The 19,001-nt window shown below is 49.0% G+C and overlaps 1 long non-coding RNA gene across 1 annotated transcript; it reads left to right on the forward strand.

Annotated features, from left to right (window-relative positions):
- The first annotated feature begins 2,084 nt into the window (after window positions 1-2,084).
- LOC142076853 (uncharacterized) lies at window positions 2,085-6,889 on the forward strand. The gene is made up of 4 exons (XR_012671378.1): window positions 2,085-3,102; window positions 5,152-5,395; window positions 6,209-6,324; window positions 6,440-6,889. It is a non-coding gene; the product is annotated as an uncharacterized LOC142076853 (long non-coding RNA).
- Window positions 6,890-19,001: the final 12,112 nt, after the last annotated feature.

The raw sequence follows: 19,001 nt of genomic DNA on the forward strand, positions 1-19,001 counted from the left end.
GGAGCTGACTCGGGCAAGGTGACCGGTGATTGGTGGGCTGAAGTAGCGGTTATGTTTCAGGTGTTGTATTGCTGGTGAAGTTATAAGCAAGCCTTGTTGTTTGTGTCTTACAGGTGGTGCGCAAGCTTCAATGTGGCAACCCAAGCTGAGAGGGAGATAGGAATCACTGTGGGCAGGCTGCAGTTTCAGGCAGTATCTCAGCACGTGCCTTTACGCTTGGGTTTTTGCAGGTGCCGTACGCAGGCTCAAAGGGGTGCCTCTGCCGCATGCTGACGAAGGGGTCCGAGAAGGTGAGGCGATTGTGGGCCGGGTTGGCGTCTAATAGCAAAGTGTTACATGGCAACTGAAGTGTTTATCTGTGGTTTTGCAGGTGCCGTGCGGGCTGCCTTTGGAATTGGATGAGCATTTGAGGTGAGCTGGGTAGTAGAGAGGAGGAGTATGGGGCTGGGGGTTTCTGGCAAGTGCAATGGTAACTTTGTGTCTCTTGGTATCCTAGGCATCACAAGCGATGACAGCTGCAGCGTCCGCCTCTGGAATCGGCGTGGAGCAGGTGAGTGGAATGCAATGGTGTGTCTGAGGTGGAGGATGTTGTGGGAAAGGTCCATGTTGACGGATGTGACGCTGACTGGCGGCACTGTTGTGCATGCATTGGTGTTTGTTTTTTGCAGGTGATGAAGAGGAACCTGGCGACTGCAGGATTAACCCAGTGGGCTGATTGTGGTTTTTCCTGTAGAGGATGGATTCAGAATCCCGGTCCTCTGAAAGCTAAGTTGAGGCACTGGCGCTGGAGATGGGTCGAGGGAGGGAGGGGACCGGGTTGGCAATTGTATGAAGGGGTTTTAAAGACAGTGTAGGGCAGGGGACTGTCCAGGGACAGTCCCTCTTGGGCAGTTAAAGGGAGCAGGTTACTTATCAGCATGATGTTAGCGTGAGCCGGGCAGGGCAGTTCCAGCCTGTGTCTGTTGTTGTGCAGTTTGTGTGGTCTGTCTTCTGTGTCCTAGGCCTTCCTCGAGTCTCGATGTCCTCTTTGCGCTCGAGGAGCACAGCACATGCCTCAGGCGCCATCCCTAGGATCTTGAACGCCTGTACTCATTGGCATAGGGCCAATAGGGCGCTTTTTTTCTTGTGTTACAAGCTGAAAGCGTGGATCAGTCTCGTGTCTCGAAGTTTCTGGACGGTCATCTTTTGCGGCAGCCTTCCTGGCTGCGTGAGCAGCTCTGCTCTCTAGACATCTATTTTTGCAGACTGGGATTGTTTCCCTGCATCCTTACGCTCTTAGGTCTAGAGGCCAGGCTTCTTGCGCATACATCTTCTCAGTTTTGAAAGCAGCTTCTTGTCATGGGTCATGACGTTCTACTCTTTCTCTGGTGTTGCCATAGAGCCTCGTCATGTCACAGCCCTGCAGGTCTTCTTGCCCGACGGCGTCTTCCGTTTAGGTGTCATTCTTCTTGCTGAGAGTTTTCTCTCCTCTTTTGAGGCGCGTTGTTTGTAGTGTTCTGTATAGTGTTGGTCTGTGCATGTGTGTGTGGCTTGGAGCAGCCCTGCCTGGGAGTGTAGAGTCAGGGGGAGGTGGAATAGCCATACACCAAAGAGTGACAGAGGAGGCGAGTGTAGCACTGTAAGAAGGTTGTGGTAAGGCTGCTTTACATAATCTTTGAGAAGTTGCGGAGATTGGGTGATGTCCCAGAAGACTGGAAGAAGGCTAATGTCACGCCATCTACATGAAGGGCATAAAGGAGGATCCAGGAAATTGTAGGCCCATCAGTCATACTTCAGTCCCTGGGAAAGCTGTGGATTGAATCCTCCTGTGTGGTACCACAAGTCCAATGAAGCACATGATTGGGAAAAGCCAGCATGGATTCACCAAGGGCAGATCATGCTTGACAAACCTGATTGCCTTCTATGACAAAGTGACCTGCTTGGTTGATGTGGGGCGAGCGGTGGACATGGTCCTGGATTTCTCCAAGGCTTTTGATATGGTTTCCCACAGCCTCCTAGAGAAAGTGATGTGTTACAGTCTAGACAAGCGGTCTGTTTGGTGGGTGGGGAACTTGCTGACAGGCAACCCCCAGAGGGTGGTCAAACTGGCAACCTGTCACAAGCGGGATCCCCCAGGGATCGATATTGGGCCCAACACTGTTAAATATCTTCATAAGTGATGTGGATGATGGGATCGAGCGTACCCTGATGAAGCTTGATGATGATACCAAACTGAGTGGGCAAGCGAACGCTTTGGAGCGGAGAGCCACTCTGCAGGAAGACTTGGATAGGCTGGAAGAATGGTCTAATGAGAACCTTATGAAGTTCAACAAAGTCAAAAGTTAGGTCTTGCACCTAGGAAAGCATATCCAGGAGTGCGGTACAGGCTGGGAACTATCCAGCTGGGGAGCAGCTGTGGAAAGGGACCCGGGGGTCCCGGTGGAGAACAAGCTAAATCTGAGCAAACGGTGTGCTGCTGCAGCAAAGAAGGCCAAGATGATGCTGGATTGCATCAACAAGGGCATCACCAGCAGAGAGATAGAAGTCATCATCCCCCTCTACTCGGCGCTCACCAGGTCACACCTGGAATACTGTGTGTGGTGTTGGTCCCCATTATACAAAAAAAGATGTGAACAGGCTGGAGAGGGTCCAGAGAAGGGCCACAAATATGATCAAAAGACTGGGAACCCTGATACATGAGGAAAGGCTGAGAGAATTGTGTGTAGTCTTGAGAAAAGAAGGCTTAGGGGAGACCTCATCACCATGTTCCGGTAGGTAAATCGTGGTTACAGAGATGATGGAGACTCCCCTTTTACAAGGAGTCACATGGAAAAGATGAGTGGTAATGGGTACAAGTTACTCTTGAGGAGATTCCGATTGGACACAAGAGGAAAACTTTTCACAATGAGAACAATCAGCCATTGGGATAATCTCCCCAGGGAAGCGGCAGATTCCCCAACATCGGACACTTGTAAGATTTGGCCAGACGGGGTGCTGGGCTATCTCGTCTAGACCGTGCTTTTGCCAAGAAAGGCTGGACCGGATGATCCTTGAGGTCCCTTGCAACTTGGTATTCTGTGATTCTGTGATTAAAGCGCGTCAGCCTTTGGTGTTGGAGGGAAGGTGAGTCTTGTTGGTTGTATGACTGCATAATGTTGTGGTTTTTTTTTCCCGAAGATGCAAAGCAATGAGGCAAGTGGGATATGGGCGTGGGAGTTGACTCAGGCAAGTTGAGCAATGACTCGTGGGCTGAAGTAGCAGTTACTTTTCAGGTGTGTATTGTCGGTGAAGTTATAAGCTTTACCTGCTGTTTGGGCTTTACAGGTGGTACACAAGCTTCAACATGGCAGCCCCAAATGATGGGGGCTGGGTGTGCAGGTAAAGGCCAAGGTAAAGGTGGGGAAGATGAGAATTGCTGCAGGCAGGCTGTGCTTTTAGTTTGGGTTTTTCCACATGCCGCAGGTAGCCTCAGAGGGGCATAGCTGCCCACTGAGAAGCGGTCGGAGAAGGTGAGGAGGTTGTCGGCTGGGTCACCATTTAATAAGCAAGTATGACATGGCATCTCGGTTAACCATTTACCTTTTGGTTTTGCGGGAGCTGTGCTGGCGAGGAGGAGCGTGGGGCTGGTGATTTCGCCCAAGCGCAACGGTAACTTTGTGTCTCTTGACATCTTGGGTGCGACGAGTGACAGTTGCAGCATCTGACTTTGGAATTAGTGTGGAGCAGGTAAGCAGAGCACTATGGTGCTTTTGAGGAGGAGGCTAGTGTGATGCTGAATACTAGTACTCTTGTGGTTTGGTGGGGTTTTTTTTGGTGTGGGTGTGGCTTTTTTTTTTGCATATAAAGAGGAACCAGGTGAGTGCAGCAACATCCTAGTTAGTGTTTTGGGTTTGTTTTCTTTTTTTTTTTTTAAGATGGATTGAGATCCCTGGCCCTCTGAAAACTAAGTTGAGGGACCAGGGCTGGGGAGGGAACAAGGTTGGGAATTGCAGGAAGGAGTTATGAAGTTAGCGTAGGGGAGAGAACTGTCCAGCAACAGTCCCTTTTGGGAAGGTGTAAAGGGAGCGGGTTATTTTTCAGCACGATGCTGGTGTGTGCCGGGCTTGGCAGTTCCAGCCTGCGTCTGTGGTGTTGTGTAGTTTCTGAGGACTCTCTTCTGTGTCTTCTACCGTAGTTTTCTCAGGCCTTGATGTCTCCATAGCTCTTTAAGATCAGCAGGCGCCTCGGTAGCCCTCCCGAGGGTCTCAAATGCATTGTCTCATCAGCATAGTGCCTGTTGAGCCCTTCTTATCTTGCCGTTGTAGCTTCAAGCATGGACATGCCTGGTCAGCGTTGCATCATAGATGTTTCTGAGGGGTATCTCTTGCGGCGGTGAGCCAGGTGGTGCCAGCAGCTCTGCTCTCAGGAGTTCTGTTTCCACAGTTGTCTTTAGAGGTTTCACCCCCGTGTCCTTAACGGTCTTAAAGCCCAGCTTCTCATGCATCCATCGTTCTGGGTTTGATGGTAGTTTTCTCTCATGGGCTGTGGCAGTTGACTCTCTTTCCTGGGGCGCTATAGAGCATTTGTTCCATTGTGGCACCTTAGGGCTTCTGTGCTGGAGGCATCTTCCCTACGGCAGTCATTCTCGCTTGCGGTCTTCTCGTGTCTCACGATCACATTGTGGCGTCTGCGTGCAGTCTCTGTCTGTGTGTCAGGGTTGGAGCTGCGCTGCCTGGGAGCGTAGCAATAATAAATATATTATAGCTTTATGGTGATATGGTTATATGTTGATCTGGCCAGATTCTTTAGGCAAAGACTGTACAGTCCATCTCTGGGCAAGTAGCTCTAGAGAGCGGCCACAGTTACTTTCGTTGTGTTTTGTGGGTGCTAGAGGCTGCACTCTGGCCTCTTGGGAGTGGCAGTTTGCAAGGTAGTCGAGTGGACTGTATCTTGAACTTGCCTTAACTTGTCTATGTAGGGCTTAATATCTGGTGTGGTTTTTTTTCCATCTGCAGTTAGAAGGCATATGCAAAACAAGACAGGCTTTTAGTCATGTCAAGCTATCGGTCAGCATCCAGGTGACTTGCTTTACATGCTTTGATTAGCACAGGCTGTTTGGATGGAGGTTGTCTGGGATGTTTTTTTGTATAGCCAGTAGGTATTGCTAAGCAGGGTGTACAGTCCCTTTTGTAGTTTTTTGCAGGTGCCCCAGGGTGATTTGGATCTGTGGAGAAAATTCTCGAGCGCATCTTGCCAGAGCGTCCAAATTAAGTGAAGAAGGAGCAGGCCCGGTGAATGTAGCGAAGCGTCTTCCTCGGCTTGCTGTTAAGAAGGCTGAAACTTTGGAGTTGTACGGAACGGCAACGTTGCTTTGAAGTGTGTGGCGAGACAGTTCCGGGGATGGGTCTAGAATGGGGGCAATATGCCATCGTGGCAGGTGGGTGGTGAAACAATGGTGTTTTGAGTGAGGGGTGAAGCAAGTGGTTGTTGAATGAGTGTTAGTTTTTCAATGTGCCTAATCTTGTATGTGTGAAGTATTTTATCGCAGGTTGTATTTAATGTTGAGAGTAGTATTTTTTTTTTTAAATTATAATAAAAAAAAAACCCCGGCTGGGGGATTTTTCTTTTTTTTACCCCCCCAGCTGGGTTTTTTTTTCCCCCGGTCCCGGCCGCTCTGCAAGGTGACGTTCATCGCCAATGTCTGGGCAGACGTCAGGCTTGGGCCGGGGTTTTTGCAGGCAGGGTGATTTTTGAGGCCTCTGGGAATGCTGTTCCTGGGGAGCGGCGCAGACACGGGGTGATGTCCCATTGTGGCAGGCTGGTCGCAGAATGGATCGGCAAGAGTGAGGGGTAGCTTGTGTGGTAGCTGAATGAGCGGTGTGTTTTGAATGTATATAACCTTGTTTCATTATGTGGTGTTTTTTTATGTTTCTTTGCAGGTTGTGTGTGGAGTTGAGTGGTTTTTTTGTGTTCAGAGAGTTACAAAAAAAATTATATTAAAACCTAGACAAGGGATTTCCACACCACCCCTCCTGCCCCCCCGTCTAGGGGTGTGTATGTTGGGTGTGTGTGTTGTGTTCCCCCCCTGCCCCGGTCCCAGCAACTCTGTAAGGGAGTTGATTGCCAATGTTTGGGTGGAGGTTGGGCTCGGGCTGAAGTTTTTGCAGAGAGGGTGGTTTTTTCAAGGCCTCTGGGAACACCATTCCTGGGGAGCGCTGTCCTGGAATGTGGCATTTGCCTGTCATTGCAGGGAGGTATGTTGTGTAGCGAATGGTCATGGGAAGATGATTGATGATCTTGCAGTTGAAGGGTGTGGGGAAATTGGAGCAGGTTGTCAGTGTTGAAGAGGACCAGCTTGTGAAGCAGGTGGGCTAAACTTTATTGTTTACTGTTAGGATTGTAAATTCTTTTGAGGGGCTTTGTAGTTTCTGATGTAATGACACTTTATGATTTTTTTTTTTATTTTTGTGCGCAAGCACAGAAGTAGGGGGCCCATTGAGATGAGCGGAGCTCGGTCACTTTCTGCCTAGGAATCCCAATTGTGGAGACGATGTCGCCTCGAAGAGGCAAACAGAGATGTAAAGCAATAGACTGAGAATGTAATGGGAGGGAGAAACGTGGAAAAGACTACTAGGTATAGAATCACAGGCACTAAATACTTGCGCCGACTGTAAAGGTAATGATGAATTTTTAGAGGTCAAATGCATTTCAAAGAGTGAATTTCAAAGAGTGAGAAGTGAATAAATGTAATTGTAGCAAGTATTTGATCAACCTGAGAGTAATTTTTGTCTCTGTAGTACAAGTATATTGTAGAATTGAAATGTAAAAAATAATATGGGAAAATCTACTGGAATTAGCAATGGACCAATTTTAAATTGAAAATTATAAAAACAAAATACAGGCAGTAATGTATCCCTATTGGAATCACAGTAAAAACTGAAATAACAAATGAAAGTACAAAACTAAGTGGGTGTTGTTAATACCTGTGGTTAAAAATTGCCAATTGGAGGGTGGTGGTGGTGGTGGTGGGGAATTGTTACAGGCATTGACAGCTCTTGCTTGAGGACTATTATGGCAATAATGTTTGTATGTGATAATTTAAATGAGAATTAGTCATTAGAGGGAGAGTTGTCAATACCTATAGATAAATGTAGCTATTGACAGGTTAAAAGAAAGCATGTGCATTACTGGCTCCTAAGTATATTTAAACTATTAGTAATTGTGTAAAGTTTTTTTAATTACTTTGAGTAGTTTAAAAGAAATGTAGAATACTACTTCGGCATAAATGATGTCCAATTGAAACACTGATCTTAGTAAGACGCTAGCAGACATGAATTGTATCTGAGTAGTATCATAAGGAAAATATCAAACTAGGCAGTAAAGATGGAATGGTAATATGGCTGTGTTCAATTACCTTAATTGCAGAAAGAGCTAATTATGGTAGTTAAACCACTCCTTAATAGGGTTCTAAGGTATCTTAAAAGAAAATGATTTTGCAATAAAGTTTAAATAAAATTTTCTTTGATCTGTTTTGTGTCTCCTGTGTTTTTTTTATGTCTGTGTTTGTCTCTGGTGGTTTTTTTTTTCTCTGTCTGTAGGGTTTTTTTTTTGTGTGTCTGTCTGGTGTCTTTTGATGTTGTCTCTCTGGTTTTTGTCATTGATGTTGTTTTGCTTTGTTTTGGTCTTTGATTTTGTTGTCTCTCTCTGTTTGTGTCTTGGTGTGTTTTTTTTTTTGAGTTTCCTGTGGGGTTGGAGGAGGGAATTTTCTGTATTGGCGTTGGGGGGTTGTGTGGGTGTGGGTTTTTTTGCATGCATTGGTCTTGGTCTTTGGGGGTTTTGGTTTTTTTGTGTGTGTCAGTCTTGGTCTTTGGCGGTTGTGGGTTTTTTTTTGTGCACATCAGTCTTGGTGTTTGGGCTTTTGTGGTGGTTTTTTTTTTGTGTGTGTTTGCTATTTAAAATGTAAATAGTAGCAGTAGAAAATGGCATGCTTCCTGGGAGTAACTAACACAAATAGATTACAAAATAATAGTATTTTTAAAAAATTACTCCCAGGGTGTGTGCCATTTTCTACTGTTGCACCAGATTTATTATTTTTAATTGTTTCTTATACCATGACTACACATTGACTTGCGGAAAACAGACTCCACAATCTGTGAGATTGTAAAGTAGGTATGTTTATTCAGCGCTGGGCAGCACGGGGGGTAACCCCACCAAAGTCGTGCGTGCCTCAACATAGTACTTGCCAGAAATATATACAGCGAAATGTTGCATATACATAATACGCCTATACATATGCATGACCTATCCCCGCTTTGTATTAAAATAAGCTTCAAGACGTTATTTCCATGAGCCCCTCCTATCTACGCTTGCGCATTGCCTCCTGGTGGTGGTCGTCGGGGGTCGTGGGGATGAAGGTTAGTGGTTCCTCTTCGTCACCGCTAATAACCCCCGTCTTTGCGCAGACTCAGTTGTTCCTTGGCCTTTACCCAAATCACAGGGTTGGTTTCAACTGGCTTCGAACAAACTCCTGGTTCTTATCAGGAGCTGTTGTTGCGATTCCTCCGCTGAGCCTTACAAAAATGTTGCAACTAATGTACTAAGTCATTTCGCCCATAGTTTCAATTCTTTAATCACTCATCCCTTCTCGTTCACCCTTTCATTCCCCCCTTTTCTGAAGAGTTAGTAAATTCTTTTACTATGTTCGGTTTAACATAATGTTTCTTTATCTAGTGTCTTTTCGAAATATTTATTGGACTCCAGTCTACGTCGTAGTTGATTTTTCTTCCATTCACTGTAAGAGTCTCCTGTGTTTTTGAAACACCATAGACTACATCGAACTGTAATACAGAGAGCTATAAACATAACAATAATAATTATTATTATAATAAACAGTTGTCTAAGCCATGTTAAATTCGGTAACCAAGAGGTAAGTTTCTCCCATAGTTCCTGAAGGCCCCAAGATGTATCATCTCTAGTTACTTCATGGAAAAGTTTAGCTTGCTTCCAAATTTGAGATAGGTCCTTTTCCACTTGTCGCTCATGATTGTTATATGTACAACATCGCTCTCCTATAACCGTACACAACCCTCCTTGCTGAGCGAACAACATATCCAAACCTAACCTATTTTGGAGAGTTACCTTACTCAGGGAGGAAACCTCTTCCTGGAGGGCTTTGATAGCTTCAGCGGTGCTATTACTTAAAATTTCTAGAGCGGCCGATATATTTACTAAAGCCTTCTCTAATTCACTTACTCCTAACCAGGGGAGAAACCACCTAGCAAAACTATGGAATCCAGTATTTCTTTCTATTAATGGATTAGCATTCCGTTTTCCTCTAAATTGTTTCATATAGGTTCGTAACAGTCCATTTGATCCCACCCAATCTGTAAGGTTTCGTTTAGTTTCAATATCTGGTAGATATTCCACTTTATCTCCCTTTCCATCTTTCTTGTTCCGTCAGAGCCTCCCGTCTTTCTTTGCTACACAGTGCTCCTTTATCTTTCTCTCTGCCATCGAGGGTCAGCTTGTGCCTGCCTGCCAGCGGCATTCAGACTAGGTATTAGGAAGAAATGTTTTACGGTGAGGGCGGTGAGATACTGGCGCAGGTTGCCCAGAGAGGTGGTGGATGCCCCATCCCTGGACACGTTCAAGGTCAGGCTGGATGGGGCTCTGAGCAACCTGGTCCAGGTGAGTGTGTCCCTACTTACGGCTAGGGGTTGGACTAGATGAGCTTTAGAGGTCCCTTCCCACCCAAACCCTTCTGTGATTCCAGGAATTGTTTCCTTGGTCCTTCTCTTCTTTGTCCCGCTCCCATCTGCTGGATTCAGTGAGTTCTGTGTTTGCAGCGTTAGATTTATCAGAACGTTCAGGCTGGGTCAGCTCCTGCAGCCTGAGGCTCCAGCTCCTTCAGCTGCTGGCGCAGAGCTGCTCCTGCGGAACGAGGCTCTGCAGAGAGAAGAACACAGTGAATCAGACTTCTTTATAACAATCCCAGTCCCCATTGCACGGGGGTCCTTGCACATCTGCACCTGTTGCGGGGGGGTCCACGCACATTGTGGGAGCCACGTAGGAACTGGAGGTGGCCTTGAGGCGGTACACTGTGGCGGTATCAGACACCAGCTGTTTTGCTCCTGAACCCAAGGCTACTGCTGAGAAAAATAACCACCGCCATTGCATGAGGGTCCTGCACAACCACCATCATTGCACGAGGGTCCTGCACAACCACCACTGTCGCACGAGGGTCCTGCACAATCACCACCATGGCACAGAGGTCCCTGCACAGCCACCCGCGCTGCATGAAACACCGTGCATGTGTGCTTCTGGGGCGGGGACTACAACTCCCCCTGTGCCCCGCGTGGGCAGCCTGGTGGAGCCGTGTGCTGATTGGCTGCGGAGGCTATTTCAACGGGGCTCGCGGCAGGGTCTGCAGCCAGGCAGCAGCGGCGGCGGCGGCATCGGCATCCTCATCCTCATCCTCATCATCAATCATCGTGGTGGTGGTGGTAGTGAGTCTGAGGGGCCATGGGCATGGGGGGCTGAGGAGTGGGGCAGGCGGGGGGGGACTTGCAGGCCCCGGGGAAGGGGACTGGGGGGGCTCCAGGCTGGGGAGGGGCTGTGAGCATCTGGGGAGTTTGGCCTGGGGGGGGGCTGCAGAGCCCCGGAGAGGCCGAGAGGTGGTACTGTGGGGGGGCTGTGCACGGGGGAAAAATCAGTGAAGTCTAAAGGAACACATCAGGTTGTCTTTGGAGTTTAATAAACTTGGCTGTGGTAGGATTCAGGCTGTCTGTGTCTGGTGATGCTGGCTGTCTAATCCAAAGCGGTCTAATTTCGCTTTATTTGCGAAATAAAAATGGTTCTAACCTTACGAATAGCTGGTAATTTTAACTCAACGTGAGGCATTAAGAACTTCCCTCCCTCTCTCTGTAAGGCCAGAAGGAAGGAAGCCTTTTTCTATTTTGTGTACCGCTACAGATGGAGGTTCATCAGAGCTCAGTAGGGAGATAGTATAGCTTAACTACACTATATGTGTGCATGCAAAGATTGGAACAAATCTTTTATACTTCTGTTTTGTGTATTTCGGTACGCTTTTTCATTATCACTGATTTTCTTTGTTACACTATATAAAGCAACAGCTCAAAGAACTCATCTAAAGCCTGAGCATTAAACATGAATTAAATAGGAAAAAAAAGACTTGAAATATATTTTGAGAAAATAAGATTAGAGGTAAACCAAGAAAAGAACAAGGTTTATTGGAGAGAAACGGAATTGGTAATCCTATGCACTAGGGAAGGAAGGTGAGAAGTACAAAGGAAGAGGTAATGAGAGTGTGGAAAATGGCTTGTTTAGGTAGGGAAAGATCCAGGTTGTGTGCAGAGGTGGCAAATGAGAGATTAGAGGGTAAAATAAACCACTTACTGGATCAAATGTTGAGGAATCTGGTTCAGTACAAAGGGGTGAAAATCTAGGCTGCTTGGGAAAGTATTAGTATTGAAAAGTGATAATTGCAGTTGAAAAGGAAGACAGTGAGGCTTGCGCAAGAGGGGGGAAGAAGGATAAAAATGAATCTGAAAAAGCAAAGTAAACCCCAGGATTTAGTGAAGTGGAAATCTGCTATGCAATGGAAGCCTCTTATTTAATCCAGGAGGGGATGATTATAACACAAATGAATAATCAATTGGTTTCAACTTTCCTCACGTGGCATGTCTCAGACTCTTTCCTAGAGGACAGCGGCAGGGAGGTCACAGTTGCAATTACATGAAATGGATTTGGAGCACTTACCACTTTCACCTGCTGCCAGGTATGCTCCAAGGGGTAAACTTTCAAAACCACAGCCAGAAGATGTGCGTACAAAAGCTTGGGGTTTGTTTGGATGAGATTAGATTTGGGATGCTTCTTTCTCTCACTGAGTTTGCATCTCTAAGTGGGACAGACCTCCTATTCTTCCTCAGAGATAGGTATTTATTTTTTTTTTTTATATATATATGTGTGTGTGTATTTGGATAGCGGTAGGGAATTTTTATGCAGCCAGTCTGATTTTTTTTTCCTTGAGTAGGAAATTCTGGTGCAAGAATAATTTTAGTTGCTAGTAATAGAAGAGTTTGGAACAATTTTGACATTTTCTCACATGCAATTCAGTGAAGCAATAATGAACAGTTAGTCCAACTCTAATAAAATGTATTTAAATCACTCTCTGATTGATTGGAGGAATTATCATTGAATGAATTATTCATGAGCTATTTTTCAGACATAGATTAATGTGAAATGTATTCACACTTTATTTGAAGCAATATAGGAAAATTCATCTATGATTGCAATTAATAATTTGAGTGTGGGTAGGCACTGTTCGTGATGATTATTGCTTCCTACAATGCCTAAGATATGAAGAAGAGTAAGTCAGATACAGTGACCTGAAATGAAAATGTTTGCTTATGCTGCAGAGCTGAGCTCTTCCAAGAGAGAAAAAACATTGAGTCCCTTTAGAAATGTTCTACAGTGTTTTTATTCCAGTGCTCGAAATTGATGATGCTGTTGGGTGAATGCATCTGCTTCTTTGAATATTCTGAGGATAAGGGCAAAGACAGTTCAAAGTTCCCAACAGCAAATACTATTTTCTCATTTTGCTTCATGAAAAATGCATTTGTTTCAAGAGAATAGTTTCCTGAACAGTTTCTCAGATTTCTTTTCACTGCCTGAGGACTGAATTCTTGTGACTTCTGCATTTTATTTAAATTTGGCCCTTGTTGATAAAGTGAACCATGGAAGTGAAATGAAATCTGTGTATCCTGGCTGGATCAAGGTTAGATACATTTTTCAAAAGTCTGTGCTAGTCTGTCAGAAGTTCTTGGTTTCAGTCCCACGTTATACGGGCCATTACACAGTACACCAGACTAGAGGACCTGGTCTGGACATCACAGAAGAGTGCATACACCTGCGGGAAGCGCACGTGAGCCTCGGGTGCCTGGGTCCCCCTGATTCCTGGGTTCCTCCTTATGGGGCTTCCCCGGATGCCTGGGTCCCTTCCCCGGACTCCTGGGGCCTCTACTGGATGCCTGGGTCCCTTATGGGGGAGGGTGGGGGGCTCCCGGATGCCTGGGTCCGTTAGGGTGGAGGAGTCCTCGATGCCTGGGTCCCCCCTGGATTACTGGGTTCCTCTTTATGGGGCTTCTTTAGACACCTGGGTCCCTTATGTGGGAGGGTGGGGGGGTCCCGGGCGTCTGGGTCCCTTGGCTGAGGTGCTCCCCTCCCCCGCAGCGGGTGCAACAACTGCAACGAGTGGTTCCAAGGCGACTGCGTCAACATCACTGAGAAGACGGCCAAGGCCATTCGGGAGTGGTACTGCCTGCGGGGCCGGGGTGAGCCTAGGTGCTGGGGTCCCTTTTTTGGGGGGGTCCCTGGACACCTGGGTCCCTTTTTGGGGGGTCCCAGATGCCTGGGTCCCTCTTGGGGAGGGGTTTTGAGGGGCCTGGGTTGATCTTGAGAAGGAGAAATAGGGGGTCTGGGATACCTGAGTGGCTTCTATGGGGATGCCTGGGTCCCCTTTTGGCGGGGAGGGGTGGGTGTTGGGATCCCTTCTTGGAGGACCGGGGGGCCTGGGAGCCTGGGTCCCCTTTTAGGGGGTTGGGGGGGCTCTGGTTGAGATTGAGGGGGGAGAAATAGAGGTCCCGGACGCCTGGGTCCCTTTCTGGGGGTGTGTGCCCGGATGCCCGGACTCCTTGGTGAGGGGGATCCCAGAACCAGAGGGGTGACAGGGTGGGGGCAGGGGTTTCTCCCAGATGCCTGGGTCTCCCTGTGACCCCCTTCTCCCCCAGAGAAGGGCCCCACGCTGGACATCTGTTACTGGCACAAGAAATGACAGGAGAAGGAGCAGGAACACAAGAACATCAAGACCCAGGAGCTGGTGCTGGAGCAAGGACGGGTGGCCAAGGTGGGACCCAGGCATCCAGGGAGGTGTTGGGTTGGTGTGAGTGGGGAGCTGGATGCTTGGGTCCCCTCCCAGGTCCTAAATCCCTTGGAATAGCCCCCAAATGCCCCAAATTCTGGGCTGGGGACTCCAAATCCATTCAGAATTACCACAAAATGGCCCTAGATCTGCTCTGCAGATCCCAAATCCCCCCAGAATTGCCCCAAAATGCCCCAAATTCTGTGCTGGGGTACCCAAATCCCCCCAGGATTGCCCACAAATGTCCCTAATTTGCTCTGGGAACACCAATTCCCCCCAGAATTGCCCCAAAATGCCCAAAATTCTGATGCATGGACCCCAAATCCTCCCAGGATTGCCCCAAAATGCCTCAAATCCCCCCAGAATTGCCCCATAAAGCCCAAAATTCTGGTCTGGGGACACCAAATCCCCTGAGAATGTCCCTAAAATGCTCCTAAATGCACCCCAGAAGCCACAAATCCCCTTGGAATTGCCCCAAAATCCCCCCAAATGGACCTCGGGGGCTCTAAATCCCCCCATAAATACCCCCAACATGCACTCCAGGGACCCCAAATCCACTCAGAATTGCCCCAAAATACCCCAAAATGGACTCCAGGGGCCCTAAATCCCCCAGAATTGCCAAAAAATGCCCCTAATTTGTGATGGGGACATAAAGTCCCCCTAGAATCGCTCCAAAATGCTCAAAATTCTGATCCAGGGACCCCAAATTCCGCCAGAATTGCCCCCAAATGCCTTAAATCCCCCCAGAATTGCTCCAAAATCCCCCCAAATGAACTTCAGGGACTCTAAATCCCCCTGGAATCACCCCAACGGGATCCCAGGACTCCAAATCCCCCCAGAATTGCCCCGAAATACTCCAAAATTGACTCCAGGTGCCCTAAATCCCCCCAGAATTGCCCCCAGATGCGCATAACTTGCCCTGGGGACCCCAAATTCCCTTGGAACGGCCCCACAATGCCCCAGATTCTCCAGAATCACCTCAAATTCCTCCAAAATGCCCCAGATTCTGTTCCAGGGGCCCTAAATCTCCCCAGAATTGCTCCTAATTGCAGCCCAGGGAAGCCAAATCCCACCAGAAGAACCCCAAAATGTGTCCTAGGGACTCCAAAGCCCCCCAGAATTGCCCCCAAATGCGCCAAATTTGCCCTGGGGATATCAATTCCCCCCAGAATTGCCCCCAAATACCTCAAATTCCTCCAAAATTGCCCCTCAAAAGCCCCAAATTCAAGTCTGGGGCCCCCCAATCCCCCCCGAATGGCCCTAAAATGCTCCTAAGTGCGTCCCCGAGGCCCTAAATGCCCCAATATCTGTTCCAGGGACCCCAAATCCTGCCAGAATTGCCCGAGAATGCCCCAAATTCTGTGCTAGGGTCCCCAAATCATCCCAGAATATTCCCAAAATGCCCCAAATACTGTGCTGGGGACCCCAAATCCCCCTAGAATTGCCCCTAAATGCCCCAAATTCTGCTCTGGGGACCCCAAATCCCCTCCTGAATTGTCCCAAAATGGCTCTAATTTGCCTTGGGACCCCTAAGCCCCCCCCCGAATTACCCTAAAATGCCCCAAATCCTGGTCCAGGGCCCCCAGGTCACCCTGCAATATCCCCATGTCACAACATGGTGCCTACTGGTGTGTTATTAGTGTGTCAAGGTGTGATTATAGCATGTTGGGCTGTGGTTTTGGTGTTGAGGCATGTTTTCTGGATGTTAGGGTGTTTTGAGGCTGGTTTTGTCATGTTGGGGCATATGTTTACCATGTCAAGGCGTGTTTTTAGTGTGTCAGAGTCGTGTTTTAATTATGTCAAAGCACATTTTTGCATGTCAAGGCATGTTTTTGTGCAGAGGCATGTTTTTAGCTTGAAAAGGTGTGTTTTAAGCTCATTAAAGCATGTTTTAGCATGTAAAGATGTTTTAAACACATCAAAGCATGCTTTTAGCATGTAAATGCATGTTTTTAGCATGTGGAGGCATGCTTTAGCATGTAAAGGCATGTTTTAAGTGCATCAAGGCATGTATTTAACATGTAAAGGCCTATTTTAAGCATGTCAGGCTATGTTTTTAGTTTGTAAACGTGTTTTAGGCACATTGAGGCGTGTTTCAGCATGTAAAAGCATTTTTACAGTGCACCGAGGCATGTTTTAGCATGTAAACATGTCTTAAGTATGTTGAGGCATGTTTTTAGCATGTAAAGGCATGTTTTAAGTGCATTGATTCATGTTTTAACAAGTGAAGGCATGTTGTAAGTGTGTCAAGGCATGTTTTTAATGTGTAGACACATTTTAAGCATATCAAGGCATGTTTTGGCCTGTAAAGACATACTTCAAGTGCATTGAGATGCAGAAATGTGTGTTTTAAGTGCATTGAGGTGTGTTTTTGTGTGTTGAAGTGTGTTTTTCTGGTGCTGAGGCGTGTTTTTGGCATGTCCCCAGCACAGCCATGGCTCAGCGACCCCAAGGATGCCCCATTCCTTGACCCTGTCTTGCACAAATGTGCCGTCAAGGTCAAGCACGTCAAATCTTTTTGTTCCCGCGGGCTCTGGTTTTTTCCTGCGGGTTCTGGTTTTTCTCCCATGGGCCCTGTTTTTCTCCCGCGGGCCCTGGTTTTGTTCCTGGGGCCCTGGTTTTGTTCCTCGGGCTCTGGTTTTCTCCCGCGGGCTCTGTTTTTTCTCCCGCGGGCTCTGTTTTTTCTCCCGCGGGCTCTGGTTTTCTCCCGCGGGCTCTGTTTTTTCTCCCGCGGGCTCTGGTTTTCTCCCGCGGGCTCCGGTTGTCTCCCGCGGGCCCTGGTTCTGTTCCATGGAAGCCTGGTTGTGTTCCACGGAAGCCTGGTTCTGTTCCTGGGGCCCTGCTTTTCTCCCACGGGCCCTGCTTTTCTTCCGCGGGCCCTGGTTCTGTTCCACGGAAGCCTGGTTCTGTTCTACGGAAGCCTGGTTTTGTTCCTGGGGCCCCGGTTTTGTTCCTGGGGCCCCGGTTTTCTCCTGCGGGCTCTGGTTTTCTCCTGCGGGCTCTGGTTTTCTGCCGCGGGCCCTGTATTTGTTCCACGCACTCTGGCTTTGTTCCTCTGGCCCTGGTTTTGTTCCTGGGGCCCTGGTTTTCTCCCGCGGGCTCTGGTTTTCTCCCGCGGGCTCTGGTTTTCTCCCGCGGGCTCTGGTTTTCTTCCTCGGTCTCTGGTTTTGTTCCTCGGGCCCTGCTTTTCTCCCGCGGACTCTGCTTTTCTCCCGCGGACTCTGCTTTTCTCCCGCGGACTCTGGTTTTGTTCTGCGGGCCCTGGTTTTCTTCCTGGGATCTGGTTTTCTTCCTGGGATCTGGTTTTCTTCCTCGGGCTCTGGTTTTCTCCCGCAGGCTCTGGTTTTCTCCCGCCGGCTCTGGTTTTGTTCCTCGGGCCCTGGTTTTGTTCCATGGGCTCTGGTTTTGTTGCTCAGGCCCTGTTTTTTTTTCATCTGTCCCTGGTTTTGTTCCGCGTGCTCTGGATTTGTTCCTTGGACTGTGGTTCAACTGCTGGGCCTCTGTTGCACTTCTCGAGGTCTGGTTGCCCTGCTTGGGCTCTGGTTGCTCTGCTCGGGCTCTTGTTCTGCTCCTGGGTGTCTATTTCCACTGCTGGGGCTTTGGCTCCGCTGCTGGGGCTCTGGCTCCGCATCTCAGGCTCTGGTTGCACTCCTGGGGCTCTGGTTGCAGTGCTCGGGCTCTGATTCCGCTGCTTGGCCTCTGGTTGCACTGGTCAGGCTCTGGTTGCGCTCCTGGGACTCTATTTCCGCTGCTCGGGCTCTGGTTGCACTGCCTGGGCTCTGGTTGTGCTCTTCAGGCTATGGTTCTGCTCCTGAGGCTATGTTTCCGCTCTTAGGCCTCTGGTTCCACTTCTGGCGCTCTGGTTCCGCTGCTCGGGCTCTGGTTTTTTGCCTGGGTTCTAGTTCCACTCCTGGGGCTCTGGTTCTGCTCCTGGGGCTCTGGTTTTGATCCTCGGGTCCTGGTGCTGGTGCTTGGGCTCTGGTCCCGCTCCTGGGTCTCTGATTGCACTGCTCGGGCTCTGGTTCCATCCCTCGGGCTCGGGTTCTGCTTCTCGGGCTCTGGTTTTAATCCTCGAGCTCTGGTTCCACTCCTGGGACGCTAATTCCGCTCCTGGGGCTCTGGTTTTGCTTCTTGGGCTCTGGTTCCACTCCTCGGGCTCTGATTCTGCTCCTGTGGCACTCCTGGTGGTCTTGGTGTGCTTCTCGGTGTTCTTCTTGTACTCCTGGGGGTCTTTGGGTTCCCATGGGTTGTTTCTTGGGGTCTTCTAGGTGTCTCCGGCTACCCTTGGACTGCTCCTGGGGTGATCGTGGGGGTCTCTGGGTGCCCATAGGATGCTCTGTGGGTCTTGGTGTGGTCCTGGGAGTCTTTAGGCAACCATGGGGTGCTCCTGGGGCTCTTAGGATGCTCCTGGGGGTCTCTGGGTGCCCACAGGATGCTCCTGGGGGTCTTGGGATGCTGCTGGATGTTCTTGTTGTGCTCCTGGTGGTTTCTGGGTGCCCATGGGGTGTTCCTGGGGGTCTTTGGTTGTTCTAGGCATGTCTAGGTAGCCTTGGGGTGCCCCTGGGATGCTCCTGGGAGGTCTTGGGGTGCTGCTGGGGGGTCTTTGGGGTGTCTTCGGGTCTCCTAAGGGGCTCCTGGCTGTCGTTGGGGTGCTCATGGGGCGCTCTGGTTGCACGCCGGGGGCACTCCTGGTGGTCTTGGTGTGCTTCTTGGGGTTCTTATTGTGCTTCTGGGGGTCTCTGGGTGCCCATGGGTTGTTCCTTGGGGTCTTGGGGCGTTCTAGGTGTTTCTGGGTACCCTTAGAATGCTCCTAAGGTGTTCCTGGAGGTCTCTGTGTGCCCATACGATTCTTTGGGAGACGGGGTGCTCCTGGGTGTCTCTGAGTGCCCACAAGATGTTCCTCGTGTTCTTGCGTTGCTCTTAGGGTGCTCTTGGGGGACTCCTGGGGGTTCTGGATGCCCACAGGATGCTCCTGGGGGTCTTGGGGTGCTTCTGGGAGTTCTTCGTGCTCCTGGGAGTGTCTAGGTGCTCCTGGGGTGTTCCGGGGGGGTCTTGGGGTACTCCTGGGGTTCTCCAGGTGCCCATGGGGTGTTTCCGGGGGTCT

This window comes from Calonectris borealis, unplaced genomic scaffold (genome assembly GCF_964195595.1).
Source record: "Calonectris borealis unplaced genomic scaffold, bCalBor7.hap1.2 HAP1_SCAFFOLD_116, whole genome shotgun sequence".
Classification (NCBI taxonomy): Eukaryota; Metazoa; Chordata; class Aves; order Procellariiformes; family Procellariidae; genus Calonectris; species Calonectris borealis.